This window comes from Astatotilapia calliptera, chromosome 18 (assembly GCF_964374335.1).
Source record: "Astatotilapia calliptera chromosome 18, fAstCal68.1, whole genome shotgun sequence".
Classification (NCBI taxonomy): Eukaryota; Metazoa; Chordata; class Actinopteri; order Cichliformes; family Cichlidae; genus Astatotilapia; species Astatotilapia calliptera.
In genome coordinates, this window is record NC_137439.1 from 28,309,901 (window position 1) to 28,320,488 (window position 10,588).

Genomic DNA, 10,588 nt, shown 5'->3' on the forward strand with positions numbered 1-10,588 from the left:
CGACATGCACATGATCGAAACGTTTGCCGGGTATGAAGAACGGCTCCAGGGGCGCCTTGGTGTGTTTATGAACCTTCGCACGCTGGCAGGGAATGCACGCCGACGCCCATTCCTTAACAGATTTGCGAAGGCCTGGCCAAACAAATTTAGAGCTGACCAGTTTAACAGAGGCCCGGACCCCTGGATGAGAGAGAGCATGTACCGAGTCAAAAACTTGACGACGCCAGGAAGCGGGAACCACTGGGCGAGGGCGGCCGGTGGAAACGTCACAGACGAGGAGGGGACCACCGTCCTGCACGGGTCTGTCCTCTAGTATGAGGCCCGTCTGGGTGGATTTAAGCGCGAGGATGTCCGGGTCACCGCTCTGATCGGCAGCCATGGCGGAGTAGTCTATGCCGAGAAAGACGGGAGAAACCAGCGCACGGGACAAACAGTCAGCCACATGATTGGATTTACCAGCCACGTGCCAAATGTCTGTGGTAAACTCAGAAATGGCTGCCAACTGGCGCTGCTGGCGTGCACTCCATGGATCAGAAACCTTGGACATGGCAAACGTCAAGGGTTTGTGGTCCACGTATGCGGTAAAGTGACGACCCTCGAGAAAAAAACGGAAATGACGAGTCGCCAGGTGTAGCGCCAGTAGCTCCCTGTCAAAAACACTGTAATTGCGTTCGCTGTCACGTAGCGTACGGCTGAAAAAGGCGAGCGGTTGCCAGACACCCGAGATTCGCTGTTCCAGCACCGCACCCACTGCTATGTTCGACGCATCGGTGGTCAACGCAATCGGCGCTGAGGGGGATGGGTGGGCCAGAAGGGCAGCATTAGCCAACGCTGACTTAGCATCAGAAAACGCTTGGATGCTTTCCGGAAACCAGTCAACGGAGTCATTAGCTTTCTTACCTTTTAACGCCCCATAAAGGGGCTTCAGCAGATGTGCCGCTCTGGGGAGAAAACGGTTGTAAAAATTCACCATCCCCAAAAATTCCTGCAGTGCCTTAACATTCGTGGGACGCGGAAATTCCGAAACAGCTCGGACTTTGTCAGGCAACGGAACCCTCGGCGGAAATACGGTGCCCAAGAAAATCGAGAACGGGCAACCCAAACTGGCATTTAGACGGATTAATAATCAGTCCATGCTCCGCCAAACGCTGAAAAACCTGCCGCAGATGGAACATGTGCTGCTCCTTCGAGCTGCTGGCCACCAGTATATCATCAAGATATACAAAAACAAAGGGCAGCCCGCGCAAGACCGAGTCCATCAACCGCTGGAAGGTTTGGGCGGCACCTTTCAGGCCAAACGGCACGCGCAGAAACTCGAAAAGGCCGAAAGGTGTAATTACGGCGGTTTTGGGGACATCCTCCGCGCGCACGGGAACCTGGTGATATCCCCGTACCAAATCGATCTTCGAAAAAACCGAGGTCCCCGCAAGATGGGCGGAAAAATCTTGAATGTGGGGAATGGGATAACGATCGTTCTCTGTGACATTATTAAGACGGCGAAAATCCCCACAAGGTCGCCACCGACCATCAGATTTAGGCACCATGTGTAACGGAGAAGCCCAGGCACTGTTCGAACGCTGCACGATGCCCAGACGCACCATGGTGGCAAATTCTTCCCGAGCGACAGCCAGTTTGGCAGGGTCGAGGCGGCGCGCGCGCGAACACCGGGGGCCCTACTGTAGTTATGTAATGCTCCACCCCATGCTTCGTCACAGTGCTCGAGAAAGTGGGGACAGAGAGTGAGGGGAACTCAGAAAGCAAACACTGAAAAACGTCACCCGAATCTACTGAGTTAGCATGCACCACGGGCTGAGCACCCCGAGTCAAACAGGGTAATGAGGAAAATGACACAGCATCAATTAAACGTCTGTTAGCAACATCAACCAGTAGTCCGTGAGCACAAAGAAAATCAGCGCCTATTATAGGCACAGAGCTAACAGCAACAACAAAGTTCCACTGAAAGTCACGGTCGTGAAAGCAAACAGTCACCAATCTTTCACCGAAGGTTTTGATGGGAGAGCCATTAGCCGCTGTTAGCAATGGCCCGCAGCCCTCAGCTAGCCTGTCCGAGCCAGCCGGGGGAAGAAGGCTCTTCTGTGAGCCGGAGTCCACCAGGAAACGCCTCCCCGAGCTTGAGTCCTCTAAGAAAAGCAGCCTTTCCTTGTTGCCAGCGGTCGCGGCTGCTACAGAGCGCTGACATGCCCGTTTCCCTGGGTCTGGAAACTGCAAGGCGGGAGACAGCGCCGTGCCTTCGCTCCAAAACGCTGGTGATAAAAACAAAGCCCCTTTCCGCGGTGCCGCCGTGCAGCGATTCCGGCCACCGTGGACGAGTCGGAGGGCCCCTGGAGCATCGGTGAGGGGGCGGGGGAAAACGCTGGTGAGTCCTGAACAATCGCCTGGATGCCGAAAGTCCTGGTAGCCAGGAGGATGCGATCCGCCTCTTCCACAAGGGAGCGGTAATCCTTCGTGGCCAATAGCGGGGAGTTGGCAAGGCCAGCGCGCACTGGAGCCGGCAGCTGTCGGAGAAAGAGGTGGGTGAAGAGAAATCCTCCGTCATCCGCGCCCAGCAAGGACAGCATGCTCTCCATGAGCTCGAGAGCGGTGCCGTCGCCCAGGCCCGCGAGGGAAAGGAGTTTCTCGGCTCGCTCAGCATCAGAGAGGGAGTAACGCCGCAGCAGCAGCGCCTTGAGGGCGGTGTACTTGCCTTGGGCTGGGGGGTCCCGGAGGAGAGTCATCACGCGGCGGGTTGACAGCGGGTCAAGTGAGGCCACCACATGGTGGTATTTAGTATCGTCAGCTGAAACTCCACGAAGAGCAAACTGAGCTTCTACGTGCACGAACCATGAAGGAGGATCGTGAAGCCAAAAATCCGGCAATTTAAGCGCCACAGCAAACGCAGCCATCGGCGGAGGTGAAAGTCCGGCGGCAGCCGATGCTTCCAGGCTGGAGCTGGCTTCGTCGTCGAGCCTTAGCATGTTCGCTACAGGGGTCACCAATGTGGAGGTATGTAATAACGACAGGAGAGGTCTCTGTGTCTCACTCCAACTTTATTAACTGACTCTCAGAACTTCACATATATTGAGCGCCAAAGTCTCCACCCCAACACTTCCCTTCAACTTGGGTGTGAGTGGAGCCACCTGGTGGTCCGCCACAACAGAAGATTTTACATCGGGGGGGATATGACGGGTGAAATTCAAAGTATACTGACAGCTCTCAGAGTAAGGCTTCAATATTAAATTAAACGGTCCAGTTATGAAGCCAAACTGATTTAGTCAGGAACCAATAAAACACCGAAATAAACCAAACATTAACATTTAGAAATGACTTATAGATCATGTGCCTCTATTCTAAGCGCACGTAAATAATTTTTGCAAGTACAAATGTTGCATTTTGAGGAGAAAAATTCTCAAGAGAGTACAAACAAAAAGAAAACCCTTTTCACTAGCACTCAAAAACTAATGTGTACACTTATGTCTACATTTTTATTTTAAATGTGAACAAAATGATAGCAGAAGAGCTGTCACGTGTCTGGCCATAAGAGAGTGGCAATTTGTTTGTTTGATTGTTCGATTAAAGGCTTCAGTTGAAAAAAAGAATTGCGTTCACGTTTGCAGCTTGGTCTTGTTGTACAATATTTTAAATTAAAAAAAAACCACTACTTTTAGAAAATATTTGCAGGTGTTTTCTTGTTTTCTTTAGTTTGGTGAAACTAAACCTTTATGGAGTTAGTTCAGTTACAACGGCATTTGTTTTATTTTTATTTTGTTACTATATACTATGTACTATATATACTGATTTTGTTTTTGGTGTGTGTGTGTTTTGTTTTTGTTATTTCCTGCGCTCATTTTCTGTTATTTTTAGGTTTTTCTTTGACCCTTAGTCTGTTGTAATTATGCAATTTTTATTTTTATAGTATGGCTGGTTTCATTATGTCTATATCCTCAGGCCTTTTTACCTGTAGTCTGTGTTCTGTTCATAATTCTAGTTTGATTGTATTCTGTTCCTTGGTTAAGTTTATTTTACGTTCCCGTGTTTCATCCATATCTATAGTCGCCATTTCCTGTTTTATTTTTTTAGTCTGTCTCCTGTGCGTTTTTGCTTCCCCTGTTTAGTTATCTGATTATTTTCACCTGTTTCTTATTTTCCCCCAGATGTGACTCATTCTCTTTTAATGCTCTGTCTGTCTGTATATAAAGTCTCGGTTTGTCCTAGCTTTCTGTTGTGTTGTACTTTTTGTCTGCCCGTGTGTTTCCTTCCATTTTGGCTCAATGGACTTTGTGTTTCTGCAGGCTAAATGAAGCTTTCTGAAACATTTAAGCTTGTACTGAAAAACGGTTCATTACTGAAAGCTTTTCAACACAGTCTTCTTTGGTGGCATCAAAACAATATGAAGAGCAACCTAAATCTAAAACTTGAAACAAACTTCTTCAATTGCCCACTCAAGAGAGCTGTGTTCATAGCTTCTGTTTAATGGCAGCTCTGACTGATATCGGGCTGCTGTTTGTTCTATTCATCCATCCATCCATCCATCTTCATCCGCTTTGTCCGGGGCTGGGTCGCAGGGGCAGCAGCCTAAGCAAAGAGGCCCAGACCTCCCTCTCCCCAGCCACCTCCTCCAGCTTATCCGGGGGAATACCAAGGCGTTCCCAGGCCAGCCGAGAGATATAATCTCTCCAGCGTGTCCTGGGTCTGCCCCGGGGCCTCCTCCCGGTGGGACATGCCTGGAACACCTCACCTAGGAGGCGCCCAGGGGGCATCCTTGTCAGATGCCCGAACCACCTCAGCTGGCTCCTTTCAATGTGGAGCAGCAGCTGCTCTACTCTGAGCCCCTCCCGGATGGCCGAACTTCTCACCCTATCTCTAAGGGAGAGGCCAGCCACCCTTCGGAGGAAGCTCATTTCTGCCGCTTGTATCCGCGATCTCGTTCTTTCGGTCACTACCCACAGCTCGTGGCCATAGGTGAGGGTAGGGACGTAGATCGACCGGTAAATTGAGAGCTTCGCTTTTACACTCAGCTCTCTCTTCACCACGACGGACCGGTGCAACGTCCGCATTACTGCAGCTGCAGCCCCAATCCGTCTGTCGATCTCCCTTCTCCCATCACTCGCGAACAAGACCCCGAGATACTTGAACTCCTCCACTTGGGGCAGGAACTCATCCCCGACCCGGAGTGGGCACTCCACCCTTTTCCGGCTGAGAACCATGGCCTCAATTCAATTTTATTTATATAGCACCAAATCACAACATCAGTCGCCTCAAGGCGCTTTATATTGTAAGGTTGACCCTACAATGATACATTCAGAGAAAAACCCAACAATCTATGACCCCTATGAGCAAGCACTTTGGCCACAGTTTGAAGCGGAAAAACTCCCTTTTAACAGGAAGAAACTTCCAGCAGAACCAGGCTCAGGGAGGGACGGCCATCTGCTGCAACCAGTTGGGGTGAGGGAAGGAAGACAGGATAAAAGACATGATGTGGAAGAGAGCTGAAGATTAATAACAAGTATGATTCAATGCAGAGAGGTCTATTAACACACAGTGAGTGAGAAATGTGACTGAGGAAGAAATACTCAATGCATCATGGGAATCCTATATGCCTTAGCAAAAAGGAAAGATTTTTTTTCCTTACAAAATTCCACTTGTTTTATGACATAAAATAACTAACCTCCATCCTCAGATATCAGTGTGTGGGAATGGGGCAATGGGAGTGGAACACCTGAGCCTGAGGCAGCAGGTTGGCAGATATGTGGTTTATTTTACACATATACAAAGGGTCTGCCTTCACCAAATAAATTATCATGGTAAATACAATGCGCACCATAAATTTATTTCTTAAAATGCAGCTTTTATGTCTTTTAATCATGATTTACAATTGCACATGGGCGTGCACACACACGCACGCACGGATAAATTCAGTGTGAAATTCACTGTGAGATCTTTACAAAATATGTTATGTTTGTGTAATAATACTGTGCGTTTTTGCAGCAGGGTGGGGGATTTGTGGGGAATACTCTCTGCTGCGACAGGGATGCTGCAGCACAGCTTCTTCTCAGTGCTACACCAAAGGCTGTAAACCTGTTATTCCTGCTGTCCAGAAGGAGAGGGCGCTATTGTATAGCGTGTAGTCGTTATTGGAGGATCTGAGTCACTTCCGAGTTTGTTCTCAGAAGGCGGGATAGTTTCGAGCTCAATGTTATTTGAAAGAAGGAACGAGGTTTCGTTTTCAAGGACAGCAGAAGTTCCAACTGACCGTAAGAGAATTACGTTTTATGTAATATAATGTGCAGCTATTATTACGATAGTAAGCTGTAGTAAACCACTTCCTTCTCATAGACAGTAGTTTTTAGGATCACCTCTGACTCTTTCCTTTGCGCAGATTCAGCATGTCGGCCCAAAATGCAATAAGGAGCAATACAACAGCCATTCATGAGATTCTGTCCGGAGACTACAGGCTAATTCTCAACAAAGTTTATGAGAATAAGCTGATCACTCAGCGGGAGTACAACAATCTTAAAAGCATCAACAGTGCAAATGTGGAGACACACGTCAATGAGCTCGTGGATAAGATCATGAATAAAGGAGAAGATAAATGCAAAGACTTCCTGAACCTCCTGCAAACCGATGGCGCCATTAAAGAAACGTTCCCTCTGCTGGCGAGTTTACAGCTGAGTTGTACCCCCCTTTTATCCGAGCCTGTCCAAGTGTCTTCATGTCAGCACGGTAACACACACGTAACACTGTATAGAAATACACTGAAAAAAATATGTTGTTGGATTTACTTAATTCAATAGTGGACATTTGTTGCACACAGATGTTTTGCTTTGGCAGCAACTTAAACAATTGAGTTAAATTAACACAATTTATTCATGTTCAATAAACCTGTGCAATTTGTGTTGATAAAATGTGACTTAACCTCCTAGGACCTGGCGTACACATATGTGGACATCACATTTTGGGTTGTTTAGACCAAAATACTCAATTTTGCTCTACAAGGGCCTGATATCCATTTACGAGGACATTATACTGCTACTGTTCTATTGACATTTTAAATGAATATCCTGATATGTGGCTCTCATTTTTCTTAGAAACAAAAATCTGGTAAAAAAAAATAAAAATCTGGTAATTGTTTGTTTTTACATTCATCAGGTCTGAATATGCCCAAATATCAAAGAGAAATTAAAAATGCAAGCCGTGGAAAAGTTTGGGTCTTAGGAGGTTAAACATGTTTTGATGAAGTAATTTGAGCTCTTGGAATATTTTAATCCTTCACAATTTTCTCACTTTATCCCAACACCATTCAATAACTTTTACCCAATACTACTTGGTCACTTAAATACTACATGTTATCTTTGCTATTTTGCTATTATATTCTAGTATCAAATACACAATTTTCAAATGGAGGCCTTTATAACAGATTGTATTGTTCTCTTCCAAGATGGTTGCTGGCATCCACCAGTAACCTTTCAAAACAAAATGTCTAATTTCACTGCATTGAAAGTAGATAAAGAATTAAACTGACATTACTCGTCTACTGAATCTATATAAATCAACAGTTAAATAATGTCAGTTCTTCCGTGTTCTCTGGAATCAATCACAGCAAAGAAATTAGACTGTTTCTTTTGAAAAATGTTACAGGTAACCATCTTGGGAAAGAACAATACAAAACATTCTATTTAAGGCCTCTGATGTCAAGATTCAGTTAAACAACAATTATAACTAAACAATTTGAGGTAATGTTAGTTTCCATTAACATTAAATTAGGTTACTGAATTGGCAAACACCTTCCTATTAACATTACCCATTTTACCCCAATAACTAAAGAAATTAGCACTTGCAGGTCAAAACCTTTATTCAAGAGATGCAAAAATAACATTGATACAGTGACTGTCAAAAATTACAGCACTGATCATACTGTGACATCTTGGTTCAAAACAGCACACTTAGAAATATTCAACGTTCTTTACTTCAACTGAATGAAACTGAAAATACCATTTCACACGACCTATATGGGATATTTAGACTGTATAACTGTTCACGCTACATCTCTTCACTAGTAAAAGAAAGAAAAAATACAAACAGAAATTGAAAAATGCTGCCAAACAGACAAACAGAGAACTTGTACAGAGCAAAAGGAAAAACAAACAACAACAACAAAAAAACGGCCATGTCCTCATGGCAGTTGCAGAGTATATAAAAATGAACTCTGCGATCTGTTCCTGGAATTGAGCTTCAAAAATGCAGCAGAACAAGTGTGAGATTTAAATGTCCTCTCACCTAGAGCTGATCACCTCACATGCATAACAGTGAGCTTTCCTAGCAGGAGCAGTTTTGTCTTAGTTGTGAGCTTTTCTTGAGAGCTGAGTTGCATCCAACTCCATTACCACCCTTTGAATCACCTCAAAAGTGTAGCAGAGTTGTGATGGGTAACTCATATTGAAGGAATAAAAAAGGTCCAAACAGCATGGCTACTGCAAAGGTCACGTTATCCAGATCTTGAAGAACTACTATACCCTCGATGATGATGCCAACATCAGTAAAGTCATTGCCTGGCGCATCCTCTGGAGACAGATGTTCATTGTGGTTTTCTCAATCTGTGCAGTGGCCTCAGTCAAGTCCTGGTTAAACACAAAACATTTCTTTAAGATTCCTTTTTAAACTCATCTCTTTTGAATCTACCAGTTCTAATGTTAGAGTAATTTAAACCAATGCAAGCAACATAGTAAATAGTTATAGCCAAAGAGTGGCCTGCCATGCTGCCATTCATGGTCTAACAGAGTTTCTAAGAGAGGGTGAAAAACATAATAATTTCAAATACTTTACATTAGTTTTTGTTAGAAAGACACCGGCCCATCAGAAATCCAGTTTATGTCACTCAGAAGATGTTCGAATTTAGACTTTCAGCCCCACAATTTGGTTAGCTGTTGATCAGTTGGTCTTTTTTTTTTTCAAACAAAAGCTAATGTAAATATTGGTGGGATTTTCCTTTGTTCACTAGAATGACAAATTTAAAGTTTTTTCACACTGATGTGACCCCTAATATAGGGGTGGGGGTGAGGCCTCAAGGGCCGGCGGCCGAGTTCACTACCAGGCCTCATGTGAACTTCAAATTATTAAAGAGGACTACTGGTCCTAACCAGTCCAATGAGGATCAAGTGGATAACTGAATGCATTTTTAAATGTTGCAAAGCCACAATCTACTCATAAAACACTCACCGTGAACTCCTGCACCAAGATGTTGCAATTGTCTTTCACACAGATGCGGAGCACTTTGATGAGGGACTCCCTTCGAGCATTAATGTCATCCTTAAGTATTATAACAAAGAAAACAGAGATTTGTGAACTTTTCAGTAGCACAGAAGAAAATGATCCCAGACAAAAACTCTTGACTTTTTAAACCAGTCAACATGCAACACCAGCATCTACAAAGCAATGTCAAAAGTTCCTGTTTGACATCAACTTTATGGATATATAGTTTCTAGAACATATATTTTTAAAAAAAGATACATTTTTCTCAGTGGGCCAGTAAATGCATGACGGAAATTATGGCATCCTTTTAGTGGAATCAGTACTCACAGGTAATAGTTGACTGTTTTAATGGATGCAGCATACAAATCTTTTACTGACCTAATGCAATACATATACACTTTGTAGTTAAATAATTTTAAAGTTCTTACTGTCATCATGGCAGCTACATCCTTTAGCTTTGTGCCCTGTTTCCTCGATCACTTTGCAAACACTTTCAGCAGACTGTCAGAGAGAAACTTAGCTCCATCAGAAACCTTGACTGTAAAGGCAAGGTTGGGATGCGCTGGAATCCTGCATTTTATCTGAAATGACATAAAATTATTTTTGAAATAACAGCAGGCACTGTGCTTGGTTAATCAGTAATGTTTTGTTGAATAAAAACTGTGTTTCCAGATCTTATGGGATTAAAAAAATCCAAAGATGTTTGTTTTTGATTTGCAACCCAACCACCCACAAGTTACAACCTCATTTTAGTTCAAGTGTGCATTAATGTGAGTCCAGTATTCACCTTTCTGACAATACATACAGGTATAAGTTAAACCTATGGCAGATTTTGGATTTCTCAGTCTGTTTGATTATGCATGCACCTAATAATTATAAAAAAAAACCTTATTATAATTAAGTTACAGAAACCTTAAGCAAAAGTAGAATATACTTTCTAACCATAACACCTTGAACCCACAATCCATCAGCTGACTCCTGGTGAAATGCAGAATAGAGGTCATCTTTCAATGTGCAGCAAAACCCCCCCAAAAAAAACCAAACAAAAACAAAAGGACAGAAGGTGAGGGCAGGAGGGGTAGGGATGTAAGCTAGCATAATGCCGCTGATGATATTAGCTAAAGCTTTTCAATGTCCAAAATCTCACTAATACCACGGTGCAGTAAATACACAATGTAACTGAAGAGTCAGTTGGCAAATCTATTCACACAGAAAACCAAATTATGTTATGAGTGCCTCGTAATTAGGTTTAATGTAATATTACGGCTCTTGTGCCAATGACAAATTCAGATGAAAAAGCGCCAATTCTTTGACAACAGATAAAACAGCAAATAAGCTAACG

At 44.0% G+C, this 10,588-nt stretch overlaps 1 long non-coding RNA gene across 1 annotated transcript; it reads right to left on the reverse strand.

Annotated features, from left to right (window-relative positions):
• Positions 1 to 7,831: 7,831 nt before the first annotated feature.
• LOC145421803 (uncharacterized) lies at positions 7,832 to 9,308 on the reverse strand. Its single transcript, XR_013903173.1, has 2 exons — positions 9,214 to 9,308; positions 7,832 to 8,615 (listed from the first exon to the last, which is right to left on the reverse strand). It is a non-coding gene; the product is annotated as an uncharacterized LOC145421803 (long non-coding RNA).
• Between the last annotated feature and the right edge of the window lie 1,280 nt (positions 9,309 to 10,588).